Genomic DNA, 22,956 nt, shown 5'->3' with positions numbered 1-22,956 from the left:
AGCCATGATCTGTCCCCGTGGCAGCTGCCTGAACAGGACTATATTTGTTGCACACAGCAGTGTAAAATAAATTTCAGCAAGAAGTAGCAGAATACATTTCTTTGAAATGCCCAGAAAGCCTATTTGGAAAACTGAACGGTGCCATTGGCTCTTTTCCTGTATGAATTGCAGGGGCTTCAGCCCATTTTGGGGGTCATCGGTGCTCCATTCCTTCTCCTGGCACAGTTAATGATAGACGGTTTAAAGAAAGACACTCCGTGGAGAGGATGGGAGGCACCAACCACCCACATTTTGTATTTGTAACCCCTCAGCCTCCAGACATCCTTCCACAGGCTGGGAAGTTCACAAGGCAAAACAAACACTTGGGCGCTCTCCCTCCTAACTATGCAACCCATCAGACAAGGGCAGTCTTAAAGATAATCCTTCTTGCTATCAGTTGAAATCCTTCCCTGGTGGCAAGTTCATGGGTTTTCCAATTTCACAGCCTTCCCTGGGGTTATCTTTTGAGCCACCCAAGCGAAAAGGACATCTGGTTGTAGCGAGTGAAGCAAGGCTCTTCAGTATAAATCTCTTCAGCGTAGCTGCCAGACCACCAGACTACAACCTTGCCACGTAGCAGCCTGGCACAGGGGCTTACAAGCCAAGGTGCATCCTGTAAACCCAGCAATCTGCAGCCCAGCATCAAAGCAGAATATCCCCCCTCCTGTACACTGACCCCATAATGTCTGTAGGAAGTACGAATACTATAGCTGAAGGATGATATCTTCAGCTGGTGCCAACTGGTACTGCTCTGCTGAAGTCAATGGCACTACTCTAGCCTGTGCTAGCTGAAGAGCGAAAAGCCTCAAATTTGCATTACCTTACAAAGAGTTACCACAAACTGAATGAAAGGGCAGAGGAGAGACTATTTTATTTCCTGGTCTGTGGACAATTTGTCCCTTGCACAAGTTAGGTATCACCTTGAGGATATACACCTGACTGTACTTCTGGGACACTAACACAAGTCTCAGCATTCCCAGGGAGGGGATGCTCCTATGGCAGGGCAGCACAGCCTGGGAGGGGATCGCTTGTTTTCGGTCTCCTCCTGTAAGAGTTTGGAAGCAGTTGCTCACTGCTCTCTCTCTTTTGCTTGTTAATGTCTTAAGCTTCCACCCAGGGCTGAAAATCCCTGCAAACAGGGAATCAGCCAAGGCCAATTCACAATTTTCCCCTTCCCCTCCTCTAGAATTCTGGTTTTCTTATTCCTCTTCCCCCCCCCCCCCCCCCCCAAACTAGTCAAAACTCTAGCTGTATTGGTTTATACAGTGTATTTACACAGACAAGATTTTCTAAGCAGGGTACTCAATGCATACATACCTTACCACCTCCACAATTACCCTGTGGGATGCTTTCTATTCATCTATCCTGTCCAGATACAGCAAATATTTCAGCATCCTTGTCATACCTTAACATCAGCACTGACATCAGACACTAAACCAGTCAACCACCACATCATCATCATTAGGCTGCTGAAGAAAAAAAAATAAATAAATATACAATGAGAGGGAATTTTTCCATTAAGATAATAAAAGAAAATGAGAGCTGAATTCTGCATGATGTCATGCCAGTTTTCAAAATCCATGCTTTAAAAGCAGTTAATCCCTCCCTCTGGGATTAAATTTGTCCAAATGCCTGGCTGCTAAAATGCCTTTAAATGAAACCATGAAAAATTGGACTAGCTAACACTTCTGCGCTGTGAGCCTGTAAAACAGTTGCAGTAACAATTCACCTTGTAACACCATGTATCCGGTAAAGTAATTCATTACCAAATTAGACAAGTCACCCTCAGATACACACCAAGACATGCAAATTTCATTTATATGGAAAATGTCCTCAGTCAGTCTTTTAACTGGAATATCTGGGGTTTGGTAAGCTTGTAAAAGAAAAAAAAAAAATTAAAAAAAAATCACCCTTTATTGATAATCCTGGAACAAAGGCAGCAGCTGTACCATGAAGGCAGGAGAAGGCCAACAGAAAAGAATCATAGCTTTGAGTGGACATCAGATAAAATAACCCGACCACTCTGCTCCCCATTTAGGCAGGATGGGAGAGAATCAAAAGCTGTTAACCCCAAAGCACCATGAATGCATGCATGTATAAACATCCACCAGTATATATGCACCCATTTGCACACATCCACCAATTACATCCATTCTGACAGGAAAACAGCAATGTACTGAGCAAAGAGGAAATAGTAACGGTCAAAAGATGGGAAATACCCTCTTAGGCTGGGTAGACAGTTGCAAAGGTAGCTCATGAAGCACCAGGGAAGCAGGCAGCAAAATAACCTTGAAATTTCTTTTTTTTTTTTTGCCCCCCCCCTTAAAACACTATTGCCAATACAGTGCAGGAGGGGACCTGATCCCTTCTGACAAGCAAATCCATTTAGGAAAGATCTGCACCTTTCCTATGCTACTGGTAGGGGGTGGTGAGCACAAGCCACAGGACAGCACTAGGAAAGCCACTGAGTGAAACTGTGTTAAGTAAAATAAACCACTCAGAAGCAAATACAATAGCTCAATATTTACAGCCTTAAATAGTGGAAGTGGTTATTTTTGCAGAGTGAAGCCTTTCCTTTACAGAAGGGAGTGAACACTGACACCGTGCTGCTGCTTTACTTTTTGAGAAGCAATTTCATCCCTCTCCCCTTGTATAATAAGACAGAAATAATACTTTCTGTATTTGCATCACACATTTGTAAGCAAGGATAAATTAATCATCTTCTACTCCACGCACAGGGCTGGTCTAAGGTCCTAGGAGGTTTACTAATGATGGAGTTTACTAAGGACAGGCTTCCCACAACGTTCCTGCAAATGCACAAGTTTCCATCCAGAGACGCAACTGCTAATGTCTTTCCACTGCCCAACTGAGACAGTGTCCAATGCCAACTGGAGCTTCTGTGTTCAAGGCTGACCCCTGTAGGATTGTCCTAAATTAATTATATTTTTTGAACAAGAATACCACCACGGTTCATTTAACGTTTCAACCTGATGCAACTGTTAGTAAACTGTTCCAACAATTAATGCCACACCACATTAAAAAAAGATACAAGCTGTAACCCAGGTTTCAGCTAGCCCAGATGCAGTCTTCAGACAGTGGATTATATGAAAATTTAAGAAACATCTGTTACTATGTTTTTTCCACATACCTGCCCAGGCAGTGAGTTCAAGCCAGTTCTCCACCATCCCCTTAAGTTAAATCAACTGATCCCCTAGATTGTCTCCCTAAAGCACATTTCTCCCATTCTTAAATAGTTTTCATGGCTCATCTCTAACTCCCTCCATGTAGAGACCAGAACTGGAGCCAGGTTTAAATATCTAACACTGGTGCTATCCTTACAAATACAACACTGCCTTTCTGGTCCATATCCCTCCCCTCACCAGCACGCTCTACCAGCTCACTGGTGGATAATGTTAAATAGCATAAGGTAGAGATAGGTACTATCAAGACTCTACCAGAAACAAACCTTCTCAGAAGGATGATTATCATTTGGCCACATATGATCATTGTGATGAGCATTCAGTTGTTGGGGTGTTTGGGGGGTTTTTTGCATCATTCCAGGTTTTCTAGTCACCCACATGATGTTATAGCAAATCTTAAAAGGCACCTAAATATGTTGTATTAATACTATTTGTCAAAGTTGTGATGTCACCGAAGTTTTATAAAGTTAGAAATTATCTGTTTTTCCTAAAAACACCAAAATTCATAAAAGGATCAAGTAGCATAACTTAACTACCAGTCTATCCAGATCCTTCCACACTTTTAAGTATAAATTATTTGGCCTTGGTGGTTTAAAATATCTAACTTGAATTTACAATGACATTTAGCAAGAGAATGCTAGATGTTGGCTGCCCTTGTAAGTAATGAAAAAAAACCCACATTATAATTTCCTAATGAAAACTCTTCATATAAAGAAGAGGTTATTCTGACATAAACCCAGGGTACATTAGTGCCATCAAAGTACAGGTGACCAGAAATACCAATCAGCAAGGGGGAATCTTATCCATTAAAATATTTTTTTTCCATTAACTTCAACTTTGCTGGGACTTCAACTTTCATATATCTACCAGAGATTCAATCACAATATTCATATTGGCCTTCATTTAATAAAATATTTATACATGCTTTCAGGCTCATTGACTTAATTCTTTTTGAATATGAGCTACAAAAAAAAGAAATTTCTCTGACTAAATGCTCCTATACCTTTTCTAATTTCAGGAAACTTCTGCATACAAACTAAAAAGTTGAAAAAGATTGGGAAGAGTGCTGTGAATTAAACCAAATTGCATAAAGATGCCAGTTCCCATTGAAAAAGAGCGAATTTCTGAAAGTTTTGGCCCATGGAGGTTCATTACACTGCACCAAGAGGAGCCAGGATTTTACCTTAAATATTTATTCCATTTTCTTAATCACTTTTGAAAAAGACAGATTGTCTATGGATGTGACTTCTATTTAGCTCACTTTACTAATGCTGAGCAAGAAACAACTCTAATAATAAGCAGATCGTTAAAGTCACATGTTTCTCTTTCTGAAATGCTGATTTACCCCAGTACAAGACAGAGCATGTTACTCATTGTGGAGGACAATTAAGTCGCAGAAACATTCACTGCTCGCTGGGAACAATTGGCACCATTATGTGATCAACAAATCTATGTCTTATGCGCATTCCCCACCACCACCCTTTTTTTTTTTTTTTTTTTCCCTACAGTCATCTAATAGAAGCATGGGGGATTGGAGGGGGGGGAGATTTTTTCCAGATTGTGAAATTTGCCTCTAGCTCCTGTTTTTTCCTCACATATTGAGATACAGTACATATCCTAAAATCACAAGACTAATAGAAGAAATATTAAATTCTATAATAATAATTGGTTCTGTCTCATATGTCTTTTGACATTTTTCTAACATCCAAGATTAGCATTTACAAGATTTTCTTCAGAAACATGAAGCGTTCATTTCAAGATGAAAAACAAAGCTGAGATATTCACAAGAACTCCCAATCCCCACATATGGCATTCAAATAAAAGATAAAACACTCTAAATACTGTAACATTCCAAAATATCATCAGGCAAGTTGAAAATGCAGATGCAGATATTGGGGGTGGGGGCGTGGAGGGTGTGTGTGTGTTTCCCACTGGACTGTTCCAAAAATTTTATATAAATTGCATTAAAAATTAAAAATACCCTCTAAGCTTAACTTGAGCAGTCTGTTTTAACAAAAAGACATGGGTCAAGCAGTCCAATGTTTTTCCATTTGAGTAGGGCAAAAGCTGTGCAAAAATTGCATTCTAATAAAAGTTTAGTTTTTGAACAGCCTCAAAGTTGAGAGCTACCTTGGGCTCACTATTTTGCAAGACCATTTCAAAAAATTTTGTCTTTAAAATAACAACAACAAAAAGACTGTTTCTTGCTTATCTATGTTTGATTGCTTGACATAATACTGGTCATAAATGGTTCTGAAAACAGTTAAAAATTATGCTTACTTTCTGTATCAAACAAAAGTAATCAGAATAGATTCTTTTTTTCTTCCCTTGCTTAAGAGAAAAATGCATGGTATTTAGAAGGAACAGTGCCCGAGGACTTATGCAAGCATGGATATATCTGTATTTTTTTTTGTATTTGCTTTTTACTTTTGTTCACATCCTCCTCCTGTTTTGTTTTTCCCTATTCACAGCACAGGCTCAGCACCCTCCTTGCTGGTTTCGAAGATACACATAGAGACAGTTCAGGAAATACTCAGGTCCAAAGGCACATTCAAGACTGAGCTACTGATCCCAGCAGTCTGACGTGTTTTCTGGAAAGTGAGATTCAAGCACGGATATATAGAGATCTCAAGAAGGTTAGGGCAAATTTTATAGCTATATGAAATCGGCAGAAGTCATGTTTAATTTGAACGTAGTGGGCTAAGAGAAGAGCACGCCCACCTTTCCGTCTTGGTGTTCAGGTTAATTACCATCGTGCTTGCAGTATCTTTCTCGCTCTTTCCCATTTCAGCTTTCAACACAGGGCATGAAATCATCTTCCCTCAAATTTCACTCAGAAAAATTAACGCCAGAAGTTTCCAAAAGTTAACTCACCTTTAGCCATTTTACTTTAATACAGGCTATTTAATTAACATGCTGTGACATACATTCTTTTACATACATTTATCGTTCCATGTATTTATTACATTCTAATTTTTTTCTCTCTTTCTTCGATTTGAAAAATACATCTCGGGTCATGTCTTCACTCTCAGACTCTTGGGAGGACAGGAAGGCAGAGATGTGTAGCAGGTATTGTTATAACAGGTGCCACTACTAATTACATAAAGATAATTTTATAGCAATTACAGTGATGGCAGAAGTGCCAAAACTGATTCCAGGGAGCTTTTTTCCTCATTTATAAGTCATAAACATCCACTATTTTAATTAACACTGTAAGTCAAATAAATTAATTGCTGCTTTAACGTGTAGAACCGTCAATTACTCTGTATAGGATAGTGGCAAAACCAGAATAACTTCTCTGTAAGTAAAAAATGGAAAACTTTTTTGTCTATTACAAAACATATTATAGTATATGCATTTCTTTGGGGAAACTAAAAAGAAAAAATACCTTTAAATTATCTAAACCACTGTATTTTAAATCAGGACCACAGCCACGTCTCATTTATTAAAAAAACAACATAAACTTACTTCCTATAAGCACATACTGATTTTCTTCCAGACTCAAAATGTTGAGCTGATTACATATAACTAGAAGTGGAAACACATCCCACAGCAAGTGTTTTATCTATAAAGGGAAAAGAAAAAGACTTGCATTATAGACCCCCTATGAGTACCTATGAGACCACTCACAGACCAGCCTCACATTATGTTAAGCGCTGTACAAACACAGCACAAAAACCTCTGTCCAAACCCAAAGCATCAATAGGAAGGCAACAGAAAGAATGCTTGAGCGAGGTAGTTATGCAATGAGTGGTTTGGGAATTTACTAGCTTTACAAGCAAATTAAGCTTTAAATATTTTAACACTACTTTAGACTGTGAAGCTACAAATAGCTTAAAATTTGTAACTCAAATTAGAGCAAAAAGGCCTGTTCAGAGAAGACAAACCAAAGAAAGCTTTCCTCAAAGAAAAGCTGAAAAGCACTGAATTTCCAATAACTAGAACTAGCGAGAATCAGACTAGCATCAGCAACTACAAAGTTACAAACATTCAGATTAAATCCCTCCAGAGACTTAAAATTAAAAACATCTGGCTGCCAGATTTGTTAAGCAACAGAAAGCAACTTGTATGCCATGGTTGTACGTACGAAGCTCTGTGGTACCGTTACAGTACAGAAGGGCTCTGTGCTGAAGCGGTGGTTCTCGGGCACCGAACTGAAGTTCGTGCTGAGCTCCTGCCCGTGGGACCAGGCTCTTCTACATCTCTTGGCTCCTAGTTGATAGCTGGGGATTAACAGCACCAGAAACTAATATTCAAAATTTCCTAAAGGGATGTACTTTAAGCCTGGTTTAAACTTTACTTATATGCATATTTTTATATATATTTAATTATTTGGCCCGTTTTAACCAAATGATGTTCTTTTGTGTTTAATGAGTATCAGCAACTTCATATAGTGGGGGAGGGAGTGTGTGAATATTGTCCCCTGCAAAGGAAAAACTGAAGCACTTGCTCAGCAGTTATCGGCGAACCAGTCGATGATTTTTCCCTGCTGGGAGTTTGTAAACGGAGGAGGGAGCAGGAAGTCCCTGCTCCGTGGGGTGGCTTAGGTGACAGCAGGAGAGGAGAAATGAGAAGGTCAAAGAGGGGAGAGAAGCTGCAGTTATTACAGCAGGAACGAGACGCAGGGGCAGAGGGTACAGATCTGTAGGAAATTTAACTCTGCTACTCCTGCTGTTCACAAAACTATTTATATAAGTATAGATGTTTGGGGTTTTTTAATGTTCCATTTGGAAAAATCTGACATGGGATTTGCAAGGTCCCCGTCCTGTCTCCTCATCCAAAGGGCTGCGCAGAAGCTCGAAGCCTGGAAATTCCTGTTAGACCTGTAAAACTTCACAATCTGGTGACAACTGAGCTAACTGGGAAGCAACATTTTTGCCATTTAGAAAATTCTTCATTTCCAAAAAGTTTTCATCCCAGTTTGGGAGACTTCCTAGATGCCTTAGATCCCCCCGTTCCACAACAGCCTAATCAAGCAACATGCTGAAAAACAAGGGAAGTGGGCACAGGGACAGGTCGATACCTAAACCAAAGGTGCCACAGCCACTACATATTTTCCGATGGACTGGGATTTTCCAATGTCAATGCTTGAAAGCCTCTGACCAGCTGCACTGAAAACTCAGGAACCAGAGCTCCTGTCAAACAGTACCACAGTGCCCCTCCCTCATCAATTAATTTGCCTAATGGGTAACGCACCAGGAGAACAAGGAGGCTGTTTGAAGGACTCTCCGTGGGGACAAAGGAAGGCTTGTCAACTTACCCAGAAATGTCACTCAGCCACATGGGAAGATAGATCTGACAAGGATGTTCTGGGCAGAATAATGCTCAAAACAGTTTGCAGTCTGGTTTTATCTGGTCATTGCCGAACAGTACAGGAGCGGAGCAGTTCAGTGGCATCAAAGACTATATATACTACTCATACAATGTATTCTGATAAAGATTAAAAAGTGTGATGGCAGGCTGATCTAATACAGACCACCACTTTATCAGGGTGCCCAAAAGGAGCAGAACAGGACCTTGATGGTGGCTTGGCTACAGGAACTGCCAAGGGCATGGCCAAGGATGCTGACCAATATTGGGTCACTATTTTCTGTGCTCTTCCTGTCTACAAGTAACTTTTGTCTCTTGTCTTTTACGCATACACTATTTAAACTAAACTATTTGGAGCTGGCACCTTATTGTTATTCTCAATTTGTACAGTGCTTAGCAAAGTGGGGACCAGGTCCACCACTCTGCATTACAAATAGCATCAGCACCACATCAGAAAAAAATTTAAAAAAAAAAAAATATCAAAACTGAGCTCTACCACATGCACTGAACAAGTTGAGTTTAATCCCATGGAATGGAGGGAAGGTAAAACCTTTGCAAGTGATGAAAGACACATTCATACCTAGGCTAGAGTTTACAGCCATCAAGGAGCTAATCGCACAACTGACGTAAATCCTAGTCTAGACAAAGCTTTGTAGACTGAAAGGGGTAAAAATATAGTGCAATAGCATGGAACACAGCTTCACACCCTTCTGTAATGAAGGTTGAGATCCTTTCAGCTAAGGCTAGAGAAGATTTTAAGCACCAGAGATTCATGGCAAATTCCACTGTCTTAACATTTTGCTGTGCCTTTTAAGCACACAGTCTAAGTTCAAAGCCCCTCAGGTATGGTTCTACCAAACCCACACCAGTTATTTACAAAGGTCATTTTGCATATTTGGGTCCCAAATGATGCTAGCTTGTGTTACCTACTGCACAACAGCAAGAAGATGATGGTCCTCAACCCTGTTGTCTAGAAGCCCTTCACAACCTCATGCACAAGGTCAGCCAGTCCCCTGCTTCTTGCTCTCTCTGACGATTTTAACTAAGCTGCACATCCTATGACGCCTTGTGTGGAAAATAACAGAAATGGTGTTGCACTATGTGAGAAGAGGGAGAGTAGGAGTTTAAGAGATGGAGAAAGACCGAGCATGCAGCCAAGGCACTGCGTGCCCCTCACAGTCTCTGCCAAGAAGCCAGAGACTCTGAAATCTTCAGCCAGGGTTAAACAAGCACCCTGAAAAATTACTTTTAAAAATGCACACATATGTACAAAATCATAATAAAAAAAAAGATAAGAATGTGGAACAATAGCTTGTTCTCAGTGCTAGCTGTGGTTAAAGAAATCTCCAGAAACCAAGTACTAATGAGGTAATGCAGTATAAATGCAAACTGCAGAGAAGCAAAGAAAAGCAAAGTTAAGACTGCTTTGTGAAGGAGGTAGATACCTTAAATCCATCCCACTCAATGCGAGGCAGGAATCAATCTAAACTTCCATTGCTGCTGTCATACAGGCTGCCCAGCAATTATTTCTGGCCTTCAGAATAGACCATTTCTACCACAGTAAGCCATGAGGTCGGAGCAGGAGGCAGCGTGGTCGGCACCACAGCAAGTCCAGCCCCGAGCTCCCCAGCTGCCCGGCGAGCTGGGTCCAGCTGAATTCACCGGCAGAGGGAATAACAAGAGGAGGCTGGCAAGGGTATTAACATGAGGAGGAATAATGGGATCTTCCAAAAAGCAAACGCGCTGGGTTCCAGTGGGGAGTTGTGTTCTGAGGCCTTTTATCTGCCAGGTGCCGTCGCAGATGCCCTGCCTCCCCAGCTTTCCTGCTCCTCAGCATCTGTACTACTCTTCTGCAACTTCTGCTGCCGTGGGACCAGTCTTGCTGTGCTGAGTATCTTGGCAGATCTTCAGATACAAGGAGAATGTCCTTTCTGGCAGGCACACACCCCTGCAACATCATGAGATCAAGCATAGCAAGGGCCAGCTTAAATCTGAGGTTTATTAATGCTGATTTTGGGCAAAGCCTCTACCCAATATACAATACTAACTTTTCCAGCTCAGGATGTGTCAGGGTGGGGTTGCTCTGAAGCATAACTATATTTGCTATAATCCCCAATCAGATGCAGGTGTCCTAAAATAAACATGTCTTCGAACTTTTAAATTTATTTCCCTAGATTCATTACAGTGATACTGGTATCAGTGTTGAATCAGTATGAAAAATAAAAGAAGGGAAGTTACATTATTCTAACTTTGCAAATACGATTCAACCCATTTGTACCTGGGAAATGTTTTCCATGCACTTTTAAGTACAGAGAGTCAGACTGACAAGGCCACACCTGGATTTGCATCCAGCAGGAAAGTACCTACTGAGCTGCTGCTGCCTACGCTGAGGAGCCCTTGAAATGAAAACAAACCAACCGCAAATCACACTAATGGGAAGGCTGTCACTTCTGGATTCAACCATAGAAATGAAATATAATAGGGGAAAAGAAATACTGGCTTTATTCCCAGACACAAAAAGTAAATCATCTGCAGAGAGAATGACATTCCTTTCTTCCCCTTCATCCCAAACCAGATATCAGATCTATGGAAGTGAGTACACAGAAACTTTCCCACCTTGTGATAATTCAACTTCAAAAAGGAAAGAAAAAAAAAAAAGAGAACAGCCATATATGCTTTGGAGACTATACATATCTATTAAACACATGATAACATTATCTACAAAACTTAGCAGCTTCCTGAAGTTCAACAACAAAATATGTAATCTCAGCAATACCAGGAACCTAAGTTCAGCCCTCAATTTCCACTGGTTCCTTGGAGAAACTTGGGTGAAGGAGCACCTAGAAGGTATTTTTTGAAATTACATTTGAATATATATAAAAGTTTGAGGACTGAAATATTATTGAGTTTCCTGACCTGGTGTCTCAGGCCGGACACCTAAAAACTATTAAGACTCATTACCCGTTAAGTGTCTCACCCTGGTCTCAGCAGCTCCTCGGGGACCAGAGTCCGCCCCTCATCCTCCATCCCCCTGGCTGACCTGCAACGCAGCAACCAAGGCAAGGCAAAGAATTGCCCCCTCTCAGATCCATGGTCACAGACTTTTAAAGGACTAGAAGACAGTAAATGGCAAAAAAACTAGTAATAATATCCATCACAAATATCACATAATTGTGGGGGTTTTAGCTTTGTTTTTTGTATCATCTAATCCCAGGCTTGAGCCCATGTTCTGTGAAGCCTAGGTGGAATCAAGCACTTGAACAACACAGATTTGCAAGTGTCAGTTCCTATTTAGGCAACAAAATGAATGACCTCGAATTAGAAGCAGAGAGTTTTTGAAATACACATTTCTAATCCAGGTACTCAAATGTGATGTGGGACTTTCCTAAAAGCTTTGCTACCAAGTGGCAGCCGAGCAGTGGGAAACCCGGCTTTCACACTTTCGTTACCTCAGCAGTCAGAAAAGAATAGTTGTGCACTCAGCTCTCACAGCCTTCTGAAGAATATATTCCAGTCCTCCAGAGCTCTGGTATCTGGCAAATTTTCAATATTGCATACTTGCTGACTATCCTAGTGTGCTCCAGGATAATGCTGAATTATGAGCCCAGCCCTCTGCACAAAGTGTTCCCGTATTCTTTTCAAAAGGCTTCCCTCCTCCACCCAGAAAGTTAAAGAAGCAATTCAAGCCCTTCTTGTGGAAATATCAAGTTCGTGTCTCAGCTAAGATGAGTGCAAAGCAGGGAGAACAGAGGTTTACAGAGAAAGACAGGACAAGCCATCAGCCCTGATGAGAAGTTAGAGCAGAGAGGGTGCTGAGGCCACATTGAAAAAAAAGCTGTGCTTCTCCTCCTTTCCGTGTAAAGAATTGAGAGCAAAATGATCAGGAAACCACAGTGCTCAGGTCAGAAATGAGCAAATGAAGCATGAGCCTGAAGGAAGCAAAAGAGCTTGATGTAAGCAAGTATGCAACAACTACGTTAAAAAAAAATAAAATAATTAAAGAGAATAGTCAAATGGGTTGACAATCAGATGGACATTTACCACAGTGCTGCCTCTTACAGGCAGAGTGCTGCCTCTTACAGGCAGAGTGCTGCTTGCTATGCCCTAAACTGCAATCTCAAGCCATTAATGACTTAGAATGAACACAGGGGATTTATTTTTCATCTCAAAAGCTACCTGGTGGCCACCTGCTATCTGCGCTGGCCCATTCTTCTCTGGCATCTCTGCTCAGGAGAGAACCACCCATCACATCCTTCAAACTAAGTCAGGAGCATGAGCAAGAAAAGGTTTTCCTAAGGAAATTATTCAGCTGTTACAGTGAGCTGTCCTGGAAGGGAGAGGGGGACAGCCCTCCACAAGCCCCCCCCACCCAGTCCTTGCAGGCCAGCTGGCCAAGGAAGCAACGCACCGGAGCGGCGGCTTGCACGGCATCGGGCCGTTAGTGCAGGATCAAAGGGTGCCATTCTGCAGGGTAAACATATAGGTGGTCTCTTGGGTTCAAGGTTGAGCCATGGTAATTCTACTGTTACTGCTCATGCCACACTTGATAGATCAGAAACCAGATTTCCATTCCTGTCTGTCTAGCATCTTTTATGATTATTGAAGGCACAAAGGTAATTTTAAAGAAAATCAAGCACCCCTTTCTGATTATTTTCTGTGACTTGCTTTGGAATAAAGATACTTGGCAAAATCTTCAAGCTTAGGAATTAAGTGCTTAACTTAAATTGCAAGTTTGGAGACTTAAACACAGATATCCACATACCTGACTCACTGTTGAGCATTTATAAGAGCACTTTATTTTTTAATGAAAACAAAGCCCTGGGAGTTAAGGACACTGAAAACATCTGAGAATTACAGCTTAAGTCACTACTAGACTCCAAGACTGAATAGAATCAACCTTTTCTTGCTTTATATATAGCTGACTGGTTAGCAATTCCAGCCAAACATTTTCTCAAGTTTCCATGCTGAGTCATGCCAAGCTTTGGTTAGCTTCATGGCAACAAGTTTGTATGCAACTAATGGAAGGTAAAAATAAATAAAAAACATAATAAAGCAAATCTGCAATATTTATGTAAGATCTGTATCTGCACTTAATATTAACTATACATGGCAGATTTTATGCCACATCATTAGAGAGCATACCTTGACAAGCAGAACTGAGGTTTATTTTGTGTATAGTTGTGTTCAGGTTCAGATACATGATAGGTTATCAGCAATTATTAGGAACAAGTTGACTTACTATAAATCAAACTCTAATATCAATGTAGCTAGAAAGGAACCATACACAGCACACATACAAGCAAGACCATAGGATTCTATTAGGAAGGTGATTTATTGCTTGGCATTTCTTGAAGTTTTGGGGCCATCAGTAGACATGCCAACTTTGAGACACACCTCACAGTCTACCTCTGCCTACTGGCATTTAAAGACTAGTTGTTAAAGTTAAAAACTCTACTCCTCTTTTCCCCAAGACACTCTAAAAGGTCTACTGCTTCTATTTATTTTTTTTTCTAGCTATATATTATCATATATTATCCATGTTTGGGTCTACTTTACTTCAATCACCTAACTTCCACGTAGTCTGGAGACACTACCCCTCCTTCCTCCAGAAGGAGTCTTCACAGGCTTTATTAAGCAGCTATAATCCTTTGGGAAAATAAGAATACTTATTCTAATCCTAAAAAAGCATACCTTCAGGTATCTCAAAAGATTTCTGAAAAGCACATAAATCCCCCCCTAATTTAATTATGATGATTATGAACATTTTTCCTTTTCAGTTTGGAGACAAAATCAATAGCCTTCTAAAGAGACTTCTCCGGAGTCAGGTCTTCCTTATACACTTCAGCTTTAGAGCACTCAACTTGAAACTCCTAAAAGAGATTACAACTTTTTTGGAAATACTCACTGCTTACTCTAAGAATCAGTTCCCTCACAGTGATTTGGAGATGAATCCATTCATTCTTTCACACCTCCATACCACAAGATTCATTCTAATGAACCCCAACAGTGCTTTAAAGCCTGAAAGCCACGATGCTGTTTGATCAACTACAAAACTGAAGTCACCTGTTATCCTGACCTAAGGCGATGAGTTGCTCGCCCAGGAGAAAAATTGGTATTACTTGTTATTGCAAAAGGGACAGCCAAAGCTATAGATCCAATGCATCTCTTAAGCACTAATATCTGACATTATGGCTATTTCAAATTTAGTAGGGAGCTGAATAAGATAACATCAAAACCAAAGGATTTTAATTATGCCAGTACAAAAAGAATCAACATATGATTATGCTTATTCACCACCTCTTTAACTTCTCAGGTAGAGATTTATTTCAGAAAATATTATATAAACAAGACTTAAAATTTAGAAACTCTAACTCTGCTCCCTTGAGAAGTATGTAAAATATCCAAAAATGCACATACCAAGCCCCATTTCTAAGGTGGCTTTCAATCCTTATTTCATGACTTGATAGGTATGGAAGAGATGATTTTCAGTTATGGTCTGTCATGATCCTTGTTTTCATCCACCAGTTTCATCTGAGGTTTCATCAATGGAGGCTGCGGTACTGGCTAAGAGAAGCTGCAGTTGTTAGTGACCAGCAAAGTTAAGTTCACCTATGGGCTGATCAAGCAATCATAAGGTATGGCTTATGCTCTACTATGAGAAAGTTTCACAAGTTATGTCAACATAAGTACAGTGACAGCTATGCCTTTAAAGAAAGATTGTCAGTTTAGTATAACACAGGCTGAAATTGAGATGTGATGAAATACAATGCCACAGCTTTAAAAGCATACCTTACTCTGAAAACTTAACCTTCCTATTGAAACAAGCCTTCCTGAGTGACCCTACAGGGCATGTGCTGGCCCACATTTCTTCAGGAGGGTTTAATTAATCATAATTTAATTAATGATGATTTGAGGAGCAGTTGGAGCAATGTATGTCTATCATTTCAAGGCAGTATGATTCATAGGAAGAAACGCAGGAGAATAGTTGTAAGATATAAAAAAATAGTGCTCTTTTACTTTAGCCACTATGTCTTGTCTTTGATGAGAGGACGCTCCCTAGCCCCTAACGGTATTGTACGGAAAAGGGAAAGCATGTTCAGCAACCCATTCATACTGAAAATCATGCTTTCCTTCTGGATTTAATGTAAATACAGCCCTGTTTGGGCACTCACGAAAGGAAGACTAAGCGATCAGCTCAAATTTGGTGTGACTTCCCTCTTCTAAATTGAATCACAACATCCAGAGTTTCCCCATCTTGGCTTTTGCCTCTCTTTTACTTATTCTAAAGAGCAGGCCCTGGCATATGATGTATACCTTTCCCATGCTATTTCTGAAACTCTAATTTTTTTTTCAAGAAAGAAGGGAGTTGTTGTTTCCATTTCACAATGCTTGAAATGCATGAGCAGACTGTAGAAGCTTTATTTTCTTACTCCTTCTCTTGAAGATCGTATTGGTTTGCCTCAAGCAGGTCTTGATGATGTACACTCCTCTGTTTCCATCACTGAAATAAATAAATAAATAAACAGATAGATAGATAAATAAATAAATAAATGTCCAAGTAAGCACAGGCACCAAAATAATCCAAGCAGATAAATTTCAACTCCCCAAACCACATCTATCACCTGTACCAAGCCTCCTGCAACAGCTTCCCAGCTGATTCACATTTGACAAACAGCAATTGAGAATGGTCCAACGCTCTGAACTGCTGAGGACAGTGAGGGCACCTGTGATGTCATACTTTTCAGTAGCAGCTGTAGCAAACTAAATTACATATCATGTTGCATATGCTAGCTGGATGCCTGCCCACGATACCTTGCCCTCCACTCTCACAACATTAAACAAAAAAACAACAAAAAAAGGCAATGCTGCATGACTTTGGCATTATTTCCCAAAACCCGAGAAGATACTTGAGTACTTCCTGCTCATTTCAGAGACAAATGCTCATCCGCACTTTAAAAGATGGGTCCACCAGAAGCATGTTTCAGGTCCTTGTCAGCTGATTTTCAGGTGCAACATAATGTAAAGTAGGTGACATGGTTAGATGCCTTCCTTACATAAAAAGATAAGCTGCAACCCAATGCTACATTGGCAATTAAAGTCCTGTTAAGAGTTTTACCTATGAATGATAAAGGCCTCCTGTAACACCAGCTGGGGATGACCTATACACTGTGGTATGACACAACAGTTCCCAGCTAAGGACCTTGAACGTTGTTCCAGGTCTGCAGGAAAGACTTTGTGAAGTAAAATAAGAGATGCTGATGGAAAGGAGAAGTTGTTTTTCACAGGCTTTCCAAGCTATGAAGTAATCTGCGGTGTGATCAGCTGGAAATAGCCACAGACCTCGTGACACACTAGAAGTCTGTAACCAGAAACATTTAAGAAACCCTCTTCTTCCTTTTTTATCAACTCAGAGAAACTATTAAAGTTAATGACTTCACTAAAATGGCAAAAATAAACAGTTAATTTTGAAATATGGCTCCATAACACCTTTTCTCAGAGACCTCAAATGACTTTCTTTAGAGCTGACAGGTTAAAGGAGAAATATTCACCACTCCTGTAACTTCTCCTGCTCAACACTCTTTCCTCCTTGGTTCTCAAGACAGAGTTAGAAGAAACTGAAGGGAGAAAATGAAAAGAACCAAGAAAATACGAGAAGAATTTGAGAACTGAATTGGAGTGGGGAGGATAAGGAATAAGAGAGAGAAAAGAAATTAATAAACATTATTCTCAAGCCTATACACAGCTTTTTTGATCCACACACTCAAAGCTATGCGTAGTTGCTTTAATTATCAAAGAGTGGTTTGCAAGCTTAAAATCAAATCCATGTGTTTGCAAAATAAAGAAGTTGAGATCAGTACTGGAAAACAGAGTCAGCCTTATCTAGTCCATCATTAATTAAACCTGTGCTGGAATATCTATTTAGATCAGGTCCCTCAGACGAGTGCTACTTCAGAATTCAAAAAGAAGATTTACATTCACCTGCAAGTGCTGTGCAGCTACCCAAAAAATAAAAAAAAACACCCTCTCCCTTTCAGTTGGAGTGCTTAGGTAGGGGGTTATTCTGCAATAGCTAATTTAGAATAGCCACTAGGCAATTAAGTCAAGCTAATTTTCAGTGACAATAGAGCTCATGGAGCCTTTTTGTGTACCATAACATTCCTAACACTAAACCTCTACCGCATTAAAATCAAAGGCATCTTCTGATATTTTTTATCATTTTAATGTACTGTTGTTGTTGTGGATATAACTTGCATAAAGAAAGCTTACTTTCTTTCTGAGAAGACAGCGGGAACACTTCTGCGTAACTGAAAAATTGGGGGAAAATATCCCCACTTTCTCCATTGTAAAACATTACTTTTCCTGCTTTCTTAAATTGAATGCAAGTTAGAATCCCAGCATTTTAAAGCTCAGTCACATAACTCTAATGTTCCTAGTCGGGTGTGAAAAATATTTGTATTTATACATACAAAAGGGTTTATAAACATAGTTAATAAAGATTCCACCAGAGTGTTCAGACTGCTTTGTATCAGAAATTTAAATTGTACGATTCTTAGCGTAATCATGAATCTCAGATTAAAAACAATGTCTTGACAATTTTCCAATCTGCCACCCAGCAGCACCAAGAAGAAAAGCCCAAGTATCTCCACGACCCATGCTGTGTGGCTCTCCGTGAGTTGGATCACGTGTGAGGGGGACATTGGGACTGCTAGAGGAATTTGGGGAAAACAGCTGGAAATCCACCTCCATCTGCCCCAGCAGAGCATCCCGGCAGCTCTCCCACAGAGCAGGAGCGGGGGAAACCCGGGAGAACTTGCACCGCTGGGTGCGAGGTGCCAGCACCCAGGAAAGGGGCGGAAAGGAGGAACAGAGAGAAAGGAGGAAGCGGAGACAGCACAGGGACCGATGGACCCCACAACAGCATTGGGAGCCCTAGGTGACAAAACGTGAACCAAACAACTTCTCCACGGTGCCACTGCTGCATCCCAATCCACATCCCCTTGACTCGGTCAAAAAGGTATAGCCAACATGTGCAGCCCAAGCCAAGCAGACACAGGGAACGCTGACTGCCAGGAAGGGACCCGTAAAAGACTATGGAGCTCCTCATGGGAACAGAGTAAAGACCAGGAATATTTTCAAAATTGGGACCATAGCTAGTAATCATGTTTTAGAGGCATGTGAACAATGCCCTTAATAACACACTTTAATTTTTGGTCAGCCCTGAAGCACTCGGTCAGTTGGATTAGATGATCATTGTAGATCCCTTCCCACTGAAATATTCTATTCCATTCCATTCCATTCCATTCCATTCCATTCCATTCCATTCCATTCTATGCCATGCCATTCCATTCTACTCCATTCTCTTTATTTTGAAGGGGGGGGGGGGGGGGGGGGAAGCCTTTAGAAAGACTATTAAATACAGGCAGCTGTTAGCTCTCACTAAAGCACTAGTTTGAGTGTCCATGCCATTGGGGCTGGACAGCAGTGAGCAAACCACTTTCTGATCCTTTCTGCTAATAGTCTGTGTTTGAGACATACGCTAGTGCCTGATTATATAGAGTAGTGTTCACATTTTAACTGAAATACTATTAAATGCATGCAGGTTGTTCCTCGTCACTCCAGCAGCGTAGAAGTGCTGGACTGCCCTGGGGCAGCAGCACTGGGAAGAAATCCTGGATGTTTTACAAGCCACATGCATATGACTTATTTCTTCCACTGGACATACAGATGAAAAACAGGGACAGCTTAGCATGAAGTACAGAATAAAAATGCAAGAGAGTATATATCACCAGTTTATGCCAGCCACTCACACAAGGGGAAGCTTTTCTGTTTAGAGCAACAATTTAATTTATTCTAAATGGCACCTTGTCCAACTTCCAGTCACGGGGTACAATTTACAGTCAGTCACCTTTGGTGGACATTGGCACCTGCCCATCAGAATAATGAGAAAACACGCTGTGGCCTCTGTTTTCTTGGCTATGAGACACAGACCTCGGGCCATTTCACTCTTTTCTGATGCTACCTGGTTTTCTCTCTCACACACTTGCAAAGCCAGGATTTTCTTCCAGTTCATTCCACAAAAGTCGTAGATGACCTTCAGTGGCCTGATTTTTAATCTAGACATCTAGAAGGGTTTGCCCTAGGTCACCACACATGCTACAATGCTGTATTATAGCAAGGGAGATGGGGCACATCGTAGATCCCTCAAGAACCATCCTAAGTGCATGTACCTCGATAGAAGCTGCAGCCAGCGGCCCCACTTCTCTCCTCCAGTCTTAACCTCACCTACACCAAGAGCTCTGACACATACAGACATCAAAATAGCAGCAGTCAGATGAATCACACTTACAGCTGCATACGTGTTACAGTCATGATTTCCAAAAAGGCGTTTTGCAACCCTTCATAGTCACAGCATTTGTCAGCACCAACAGCCTACTGTTTATTAAAGTCTGGGCTCCCATCCCACAAATGCAAGACTCCTCACATATTGAAAGCCAGATACAAGTACTACTATCTGCAGCATGAGAGTCTTAAACAGTAATTTCACTTGAAAAGGAGTTAAACTGTAGGCTACATCTTCAAGGGTGTTGTTAAACTTCTTCTATGAAAAATTAAGGGGCATCAAGACTATTTTTTGTATTCCGTAACAATTAAAAAAGCAGGTGCATTTTCTTTTCCCTAAGTAAAACTATGACATTTTCCACATCCTTCCTTCCTGAAATGACCTACTTGCATCATTGGTAGCAGTAAGAAAGAGTCTGAATTATTTGGAACGGATGCTTATACTTTGACTAAAAGTTTAAATTTGAACAACTAAGAACAACATATTTTTGCTTTTTATCCCACACATTTTATCTCAGAGTTTTAAAGTTATAACTGATTATGAAACAATTTTATAAGAGTTCCTACAATCACATTGAGATTTTCCAGTCACTCTCCTGACATTGTCGCTACTAATGTATTGTACACAAAGGTCTTACGCCAAACATTTGCAAGGATGTGCCTAAATCTCTTCTAATTTTCTTCAAATCTCAGTTTAAAAAAAAAAAAAAATTAAAATAGGAAATTAAGAGGTCTGGCTTCAGGTCTTTACTTCCAGCTACACTTCCACTTACAGAGGAAGACCTAATTTCTATTGAAATTCCACGAGGGCTTTGTGGATTCTTCAAAAGCCTTTCTCTTGTGGCAGAAAGCAGACAAACTTCCACAATGCACAGATTTACTCACACCATGAGGTCTTCCAGAATTTGTCTGTTATGGATACCAAACACCAAACACTTTTCCTCCAGCAGTGGAAAAAAGGCCAGTGCCTTTGACATAGTGTTATCAGCATGACTGATCCTATGAGTCATTTTTACAATGGAAAGAAATCTTGACTCTCCAGCTCCAAGACCCACCTCTCCCTCACAGCCCCAGATCTGACAGCCAGCAGGAACCATATACATATATCATGACTCTCTCCCATATATCACAATGGTCTCGCATATATCACGCCATTCAAAATTATTGCTGCATTTAAAATAACCAAAGTAAGTACCTGTTAAATTTCTTGAAAAGGTTAGGCCAGAAGAAGTAAGGCACTTAACCTGAAGTTTCACAGATGAACTAAGTTGGGGGCAGATTTTTAAGAGGGACTAGGAGGCCACAGGCCCTACACCGGTATCATCTGGGTCATCTTAAACTCTCAGCAGTGTGGTTATACACCCCCTTCCCTCACCAGATGGCCACATCTAGCCCAGCACATAGTGTATCACAGTCACCACTTAAAAAGCAAAAAAAAAAAAAAATCACTGAAGCTAAAAAGCAAGCAAAACAACCTTCTTTTTTTTTTTCTTTTGTGACTGGCTTGTGCAGTCAGAGATGTTATTTCTCCACAAAGAAGAAAATTGTTATTATTTTTCTCCTCTAATCCGCACGTCTCAAGAAACTCTGCTAATCCCTATCCTTCACTGGGGAAAGCTTTGTACGTTATCTTTCTGCGGTTCGAACCATTTCTGCCTGGCTGTTTAAGGGAGCTGAAAGAAACATTTTAAAAGACCTGAAATTGTTCATGCAAAGAAGGCTAAAGGAATCAAGGTAGTTGACATTAGTCCTTCCGCATATAGGTAAAGGTAGAGATATGGAGAAAACGTGTCAAGGAGGCTGCGAACCTCAGTACTTCTGCAGTACTTACCAGTGGTTCCCACCAGCCTTTAATCCGGTTAGGACAGAAACCCCCTCTCTCCTTTCCCTTGCTATATTAATCAAAGGATCCAGGTCCTTTGGATGGTGCAGTTTGAGGGGAACACCCTTCCAGGTGAGAAACAAACACTTCTCCTCTTCACTATTGGCCCAAACAAGACATTTAGTTTCACGTTAAAATAAGAGAGAAAATAAGTCAGCTTATCTGCATACGAAAACTAAGTCAGTGTCATGTCTAGATGATTAGAAAGGTAATTTTAAGAGGCTTCCGGTAAACTCAGATTTCTTATCAGCAATATCCTGACTTTCTGCTTGTTGTAGGACAAAGTAACGCTTTAACCATCCAGTACCATTTAAGTGCTGATAATAAATATTTCATGCAAAATATTTTGGCCTATTATCCCACATAAATACAAGGTTTTAAAATAATAAATCATGCTGAGGTACTTCTACAAGAGTCATGAATTTCCATTAGTGATTTCTATTACGCAGAAATTCAGTTGATTACTGTCTCATTCCAATAGTCAGATATGTTCAGTGAGATGCATCTACCAGATCATCAGACTCTCGAAGACTGAAATATGAATGTCCTCTCTGGACCCTTCATATGGAATGAAATAAAGCCACATAAGCACGAATTCTAGCTATTTTCATTCCATATTCCTGAGAATACTAAAAATGCACAAACCGCTTTCACTTCATAAATTAATTCACTGGATGAATGCGAAGAGTTTAAGGTACGTACAAACTCACAGGAGGTTTTGATCCAAAAGGTCCATTTCTTGTGTTATTTAACACAATATAAGCATGAAAAGTGTAATAATATCAGATGGGATGGGGGGCGGGGGGGGGTGGTTTATCCAAAGTTTTTCTTTTATCCTGAACTTCAGAAAGTTAGGGAAAGCCATATTACTGATATTAACTAACAGGCATAAATTCTTAATGGCAAAGTTACAAAAAACCCCAAAAGCCACACAGAAAATCAGTCCCAGCTCAAGAATGAGGTACAGGACTTTCACTTCCTCAGTTTAAAGTCACCACAAGAAGTTTTAGTCACATGCGTTTTGTTATTTCAGCCTTGTTGGATCTATAGTGTTTGGGCCAGCCTCCATCCCTCTGGTTCCCTTTGCTGACTTACATAATAAACCAGAACAGCTCAGGTAGAGTTTGCTGTGTTAAGCACGTTCATCCTTCTTTGGGGAGTCAAGCTCATCTACTACCAGCCCAT

This window comes from Balearica regulorum, chromosome 1 (assembly GCF_011004875.1).
Source record: "Balearica regulorum gibbericeps isolate bBalReg1 chromosome 1, bBalReg1.pri, whole genome shotgun sequence".
In the NCBI taxonomy this organism is placed as follows: Eukaryota; Metazoa; Chordata; class Aves; order Gruiformes; family Gruidae; genus Balearica; species Balearica regulorum.
Note: the sequence above shows the minus strand (reverse complement) of the source record.